Source organism: Epinephelus fuscoguttatus, linkage group LG21, assembly GCF_011397635.1.
Source record: "Epinephelus fuscoguttatus linkage group LG21, E.fuscoguttatus.final_Chr_v1".
In the NCBI taxonomy this organism is placed as follows: Eukaryota; Metazoa; Chordata; class Actinopteri; order Perciformes; family Serranidae; genus Epinephelus; species Epinephelus fuscoguttatus.
In genome coordinates, this window is record NC_064772.1 from 4,961,531 (window position 1) to 4,967,535 (window position 6,005).

Consider the following 6,005-nt stretch of genomic DNA (forward strand, 5'->3'; position numbering starts at 1 on the left):
TAGAAATAGCAGAAAAATTTCAAGTGAATTCAAGTGAAGGTACCTCAAAACTGTACATCTGTATAGACCTTCAGTAAATTTACTAACATAGATTCCACCACTGATTGTTTGTGAATAAAAACACAGTTGTTGTTTGTTTGTTTGTTTGCGGAGATCAGGGGCATATTCCATCAATGTAGCTAAGAAAATCCAGACTAAGGTGTAATTTTGAAGTTTGACTAAATGCCAACTCCCACTCTAGCGCCAACCCATTCCATCAAGTGAAATTAGCGAGAGTTGAAATCAGCTATGCCAAGGAGGTGGCGTGGCAGAATACTGCCGACAGGCTGAATGCGTAAGTGACAAAGAAAATTAAGCATTTCAGCATAATATCATGTTCTATAAATCCCGCATCAAAGGGACGAAATATATGTAGATAAGAACACCTATTAAATCTAACAATTCAAGTACGCCTAATGAAATTCACCACATGTGTAAATTAATATTAGCCTATTTATCACATTTATCTAATGATTCCTATGTACATTTCAGATGATGTATTTGCTAATTAATTTAAACAAAAATGACATGCTGTTTGTCAGAGGAGGGCACAGAGGAGGAGAGAAGGAGCGCTGTGCTCCATGTATCTGTTTTCTGGGACTCTAAGAAAATTTAAAGCTTATTCTAAGAATTAGCATGTGACTATTTAGAAAAGAAAGGAGAACGAGAATGAGGAGAGCAGGAGAACAAATTAAGAAGATGAGAGAAAAGGAAAGGAGTGGAGGATAAAGAGAGGAGAGGAGAACAGAGTGCACTTAGCCTGTTTGTTGCAAATGAACACAGGTTGGAGGGAAAATTGGTTGGTGTAATATTTTATTTAGTCAGAATAGGATTTTATTTTCATTTTTGTGTAAGGATTTGTTGGCTGAAATGATTATTTATTACACAGACAACTAAAGAATGCACAGTGTGGCATTGTTTTCTTTGTTGTTGCCTGTTATAAATAAATGATAAATGTCGAAAGTGAAAGTATATGTGTGGCAGCTGTAAGCTAGACATTTTCGCTGCTCATTACTGTGTACAAATGTACTGTGTGTGCTTGGGCCTAAAGAACCCCGTTGATGCTGGCAGATGAAACCTCCTTTTTTTAACCAGCACATCGCATGCACAAAAAAAAAAAAAAAAAAATGGGGAAGGGATGCCCTTTTTTTCCACTTGAGCACCTGCCCTGCAAAATGGCTGATGTCTGTGCACGGCACTGATTATCATGTATGACAGAAAAGCATCAAATTCTCACATCTGAGAAACCTAACTCCAGCAAATGTTTGGCTTTTTTGCTTTAAACAAATTCTATAATGATTATTCGGTGATCAAAATAGTTGCCAATTAATTTTCTGTCGATTGGCCAATCAATTACTCAACTAGTTATTGCAGCTCTAGTGTTGTTGCGTGTTGCTGGCAGACATCATCTGGTACTGTGGTTATTTTAATGTTCTGATAGTTTTATATCTATTTTGCTGGACTTTTACACTTGCATTAGAGTTGAGCAACATTCCAACATGTGCGACTGTGACGTAGTCAGAAAATGGCTCCTCCTGTGGTGATCAGATCCATGATACTGATGAATGGATTATATGTCTCTGTAGAGAAATTGGTCTCAAACTCCTAAGAGTAGCTGTCATTCCATTAAAATCACAAGGTATCAACAGCAGATATTAAAACTTTATTTGTAGTCTGTATTTCCTCAACACTGTGTCCCAGCCCCCCTCAGAGTCAGCTGGATGTTTTAAAGGTTAATTGTACGAGTTACTGTGAACTGTTACTTTCTCCAGTTCTTACACCAGATGGCAACATGTTCAAATGGTACCATCTGGCAACACTCTGTATGACACTTACACACTCACCTTCAGGTGCACCAGCATAAAATGCATCCTCAGGTGAGTTGACCTCAGCTGAACCATGAAGGTGAGCTTGTGGAGACGCTGCTGACTGAGTTTGGAGTTGTCATCCAGATGAATCATAAGACTAATCACTGAATAAAACATCCTTGCTGTAACGGAGTGTTTCTCTGGTGAGGCTGTGAGTTTGGGCTGAACTGTATAAAGATCAGGTTTCATATTCTTGTGTGCTCTGACAAAATCCAACAATTTTTATCATGCCCCTCAGCGTGTGATATCACACCCAAGGTGTCCTTTGGCGTCTCTAGCTTTCAACTAATTCCAATATAAACACATCAATGGCAGTACTCGACACTGAGAGCAAATGATGTAGGATAAAGGCCGAGAAAGTCTGTGTCGGGTGGGAAGGGAGGTGAATGGGTCAAACAAAAATGAGCCCCTTTAACACTGCCTGTTCAAGACAGGAATATCACGCCACTTCTGTATGAAAGGTACGTTCGCAGAATAGGGGGACAGAGTTGTCTCGCCTTTAAGCTGTAACAGGGCCAAAACAATGTCAATATAAAAGGGACGGCCATCAGGACAGGACTACTGTCAGGATGGGTGTGACATTTTCGACAAAATGTTATGTGTGTGACCCACCGCAGGAACTCAAAAAAGAGTAGTGTCTGTAAATGTCCACAAATTGGGAAAGCAGTGAGGTCCAAGAGCTCCTTACCCTCAGTCTGAGCATAGGATAGATCAGCTGCCATATAAAGGAAATGGTAAATGATTGTTATTGACATGTTAATGCCACAGTTATTGTTTATAAAGCGCTGCCGGCGCCAGCATGCTGTCTAAGCTCACACACTGGAGCGACATGATGCCGCCATTGTTTGGTTGTGTGTAAATATGCAAAGACTGCATAAAGAAGGGTCTTTGTCGCTGCTCCATAGGGTGATCTCTTTGTAAGAAGGGCTACAGACTTTCACCTATGAGACTGCTGTTCATACCCCATGTGAAACAGAAGTCAATTAAAGATTCACACTGTCTTTAGATGTGAAATTAGTCTTTTTAAATTCTTCTGTAGCTAGCATTTCTCTCAAATTACAGCTCAGGCTAGAAGAATCAGTCATTAGTTTTATATTTATTCTGTTAGTGCCGATCATCAAATCAACTGGAGTTCATAAATGCTATAATGTGCCACAACAACATCCTGGCTCAAGCTCATATGTAGTGCGTAACTTCCTGTCAGGTCCCTGCTGCACTGTCTCACATACCTGACCAGACTGATGGGCCAGCTGCTGCTCTACACCTCCTTATCATTACTGCAGTTCACCACAGAGGAACACTGCTAGTGTGTGTGTGTGTGTGTGTGTGTGTGTGTGTGTTACTCTAACTAAGTTGGGAGGGACCCTCCAGCCAACAGCTGAAGTTAGTCCATCAGTTTGTGTGTATGAGACGAAGCTTTTAAAAGTTTTCCTCTAGTTCAGATTTTTATCTGCTAATTAACTTCCTCTTTGTCTGAATACTAGGCATGATTAAACTGTCTGAATGTCTATATTATGACAGTGTGTTTAGATGTGATGGTGAGAGGAAATTATTTCTACTTTGATGTTGTTTTATGTTTGATTTGAGCTGTGTGGATTTTTTTGTATTTAGTGCCATAAGAGGAAGTTTGGGGCTGTAAATTTTAAAATGTGACTGTAAATCAAACACATGAATAAAGATGAGCTTTTCTAAATTATTTAGGCCTGTAAGTTACCGGAAAGCAGGATATCTCACTCTTTAGATTTATAGTCAATTTCCAGAGAACAAGTTGTAACCGCAGATAACCGCAGATACACAACCCTATAAATCTAAACTATTTTAATCTGTTGATTCTCTTTTAATTTCTCTTTTTCTTTTGATTTCTCATTTTTGACTTTGTCGTCTTTTGCCAGTAGTCATGAATGGATTATGGAACCGGCCCAGCTGACCTTCACCTGCAAAATGTCACTTAATTCAACGCATACTGACCAGGAAGAGACACAATAAGACCAGGAAGAGATGCAAAAAGACCACAAATATCCTCAAAAAGAACACAAGGAGACTAACAAAGAGACACAAAATGACCAAAACGAAAGCTGCCAAGGATTGAGACCTTTAATGGTTCACCCCACTGGCATTTTTAGATAATTAATTAATTAATTGCACTAAAGTGCCCTCTTTGGAGCCAAAAAACACACTAAACTCCCTCTTGGCTGGTTAAAACATTACTGTTGCAATGACTTTATATTGGGCCCTTTTTTGATCTATATTGAGCCAGAATAACATATAACATGTATAACATATAAACATGTCTAAAGTGCCCTCGAAAACATGCGGAACTTAGTGCCCTCTTCAGTGGCGAGAACGCGCTGTATGTGCCCTTTTTTTTCTTTTCGCCCCTGCCCTTCAAAAAGTCTGTGCACGCCACTGGGTTTTGTGATGACTGGTCCAAGTGTGGAGAGTTAGGTCTATTTATATAGTGAATATCAAAGGAGGCCAGCACTCACAAATGTCCTTTTAATAGAAAAAGATTAAAAAATGTTAACATCCACAAGAAATATACACAATATACAAAAGAATGGGTCCTATCGATTATATATATCTACCCATCTTAGAGCTAAAACAGCCACAAAAAGCAGCTGAAAAGAAAACAATTACTTGCAGATCATAAAAAACATCCCCAAAGTAGCTCTTCATTAAGACCCTTAGGGTGTTCCGACTGCAGAGTATGGAGCCAGAAGGCCTCTCTCTGAAAAAGAAACGTATCTTTTTCTATTACATGTATTTTCTTCTAATTTACTGTTGACTGAATTGGCCGATGTTTGAGTGTGATATGTTTCTCTGTATTGTTGATGTACCTGGATGTTTGGCTTTGATGTTGAAACTGAGCAGGAGACTATTTATGTGACTAGTAATCTCAGCTGATTATTTGTCACACCTGATACATGTACAGTATTTATGTGTTATTTCCTGTTGTTTGGTACATACATTCTAATATTGATATGTTTAGAGGTCTTTTCATGATATTATTTATTTACCTGGGACTCTGACATTGAGACTGAACATTTAGCTGTTTCTACAACTTGTAACCTCAGCTGCTTTTGATACATTTTGATAAGCTTGGTCAAATGACAATCCACTGAAAATTTGGTAGAAATCAGACTTCCCGTTTAGGAGAAGTTGTTAAAAATGTTATTTTCAAAAACTCAAAAATACCTCAGACAATCTTCCCTGGTGGACCTTAATGGTTCTTATGTGTTTTTCGTAGAGCACACTGAGCTGCACTAGTGTGTCAAAATTCAGGTTCGACTCATGGTGTGAGGGGTGTGGCCTTTCCAAAACAGAATTTTTTTGGGCTTGATTATAGTGCCCCCATGTGGCTGATTGGGGTCATATTTCTTACTGCAGCATTTACACGCAACTTTCAATCATTTATAGAAATGAATTTCATTGGCCACAATGTATCACCTCACAGGAATTTGTGAAAACATTTCTAAAAAAGATCTGGTCAGCCCTTCCGGCATGAAGTAAAACCACCACATAGTCTCTGTGTCTTTCTACCATTTAGAAGAGGTAGTGGTGGGGCCTCGAGCATGTCTTTGCCCAGAGGCCCATTGTCTCATGATCCACCCATACTAACAGACCAGTTTTTTGTCGTGTTTAAACTAATGTCTAGGTCAGGATTAAACCTACAGTGTCCCACAGCCTGTTGTCTGCAGAATCAGAATCAGACTCAGAATCAGCTTTATTTGCCAAGTACGTGTGTACATACAAAAAATCTGACTCCGGTAGATTAGCTTTCAAAGTACCAGAAATGACAAGAAGTGGAATATACAGAATATACAATATACAAAAAATATACAACTATATATCAAATATTAAAAATGATGGAGGCAAACTCATTCCCAATAATCCTCTCTGCACACCTGATTGTCCTTTTCAGTCTGTTCCTGTCCAGTTTGGTGGCAGATCCAAACCAGATGGTGATGGATGTGCAGAGAACAGACTGGATTATGGCTGTGTAGAACATGATCAGCAGGATGAATTGTCATCAGTGTCATGCACACAGAGAAAGTAGCAGGCGTACAGTATCAGGGATGAATTCCTGTTTTATAGCTC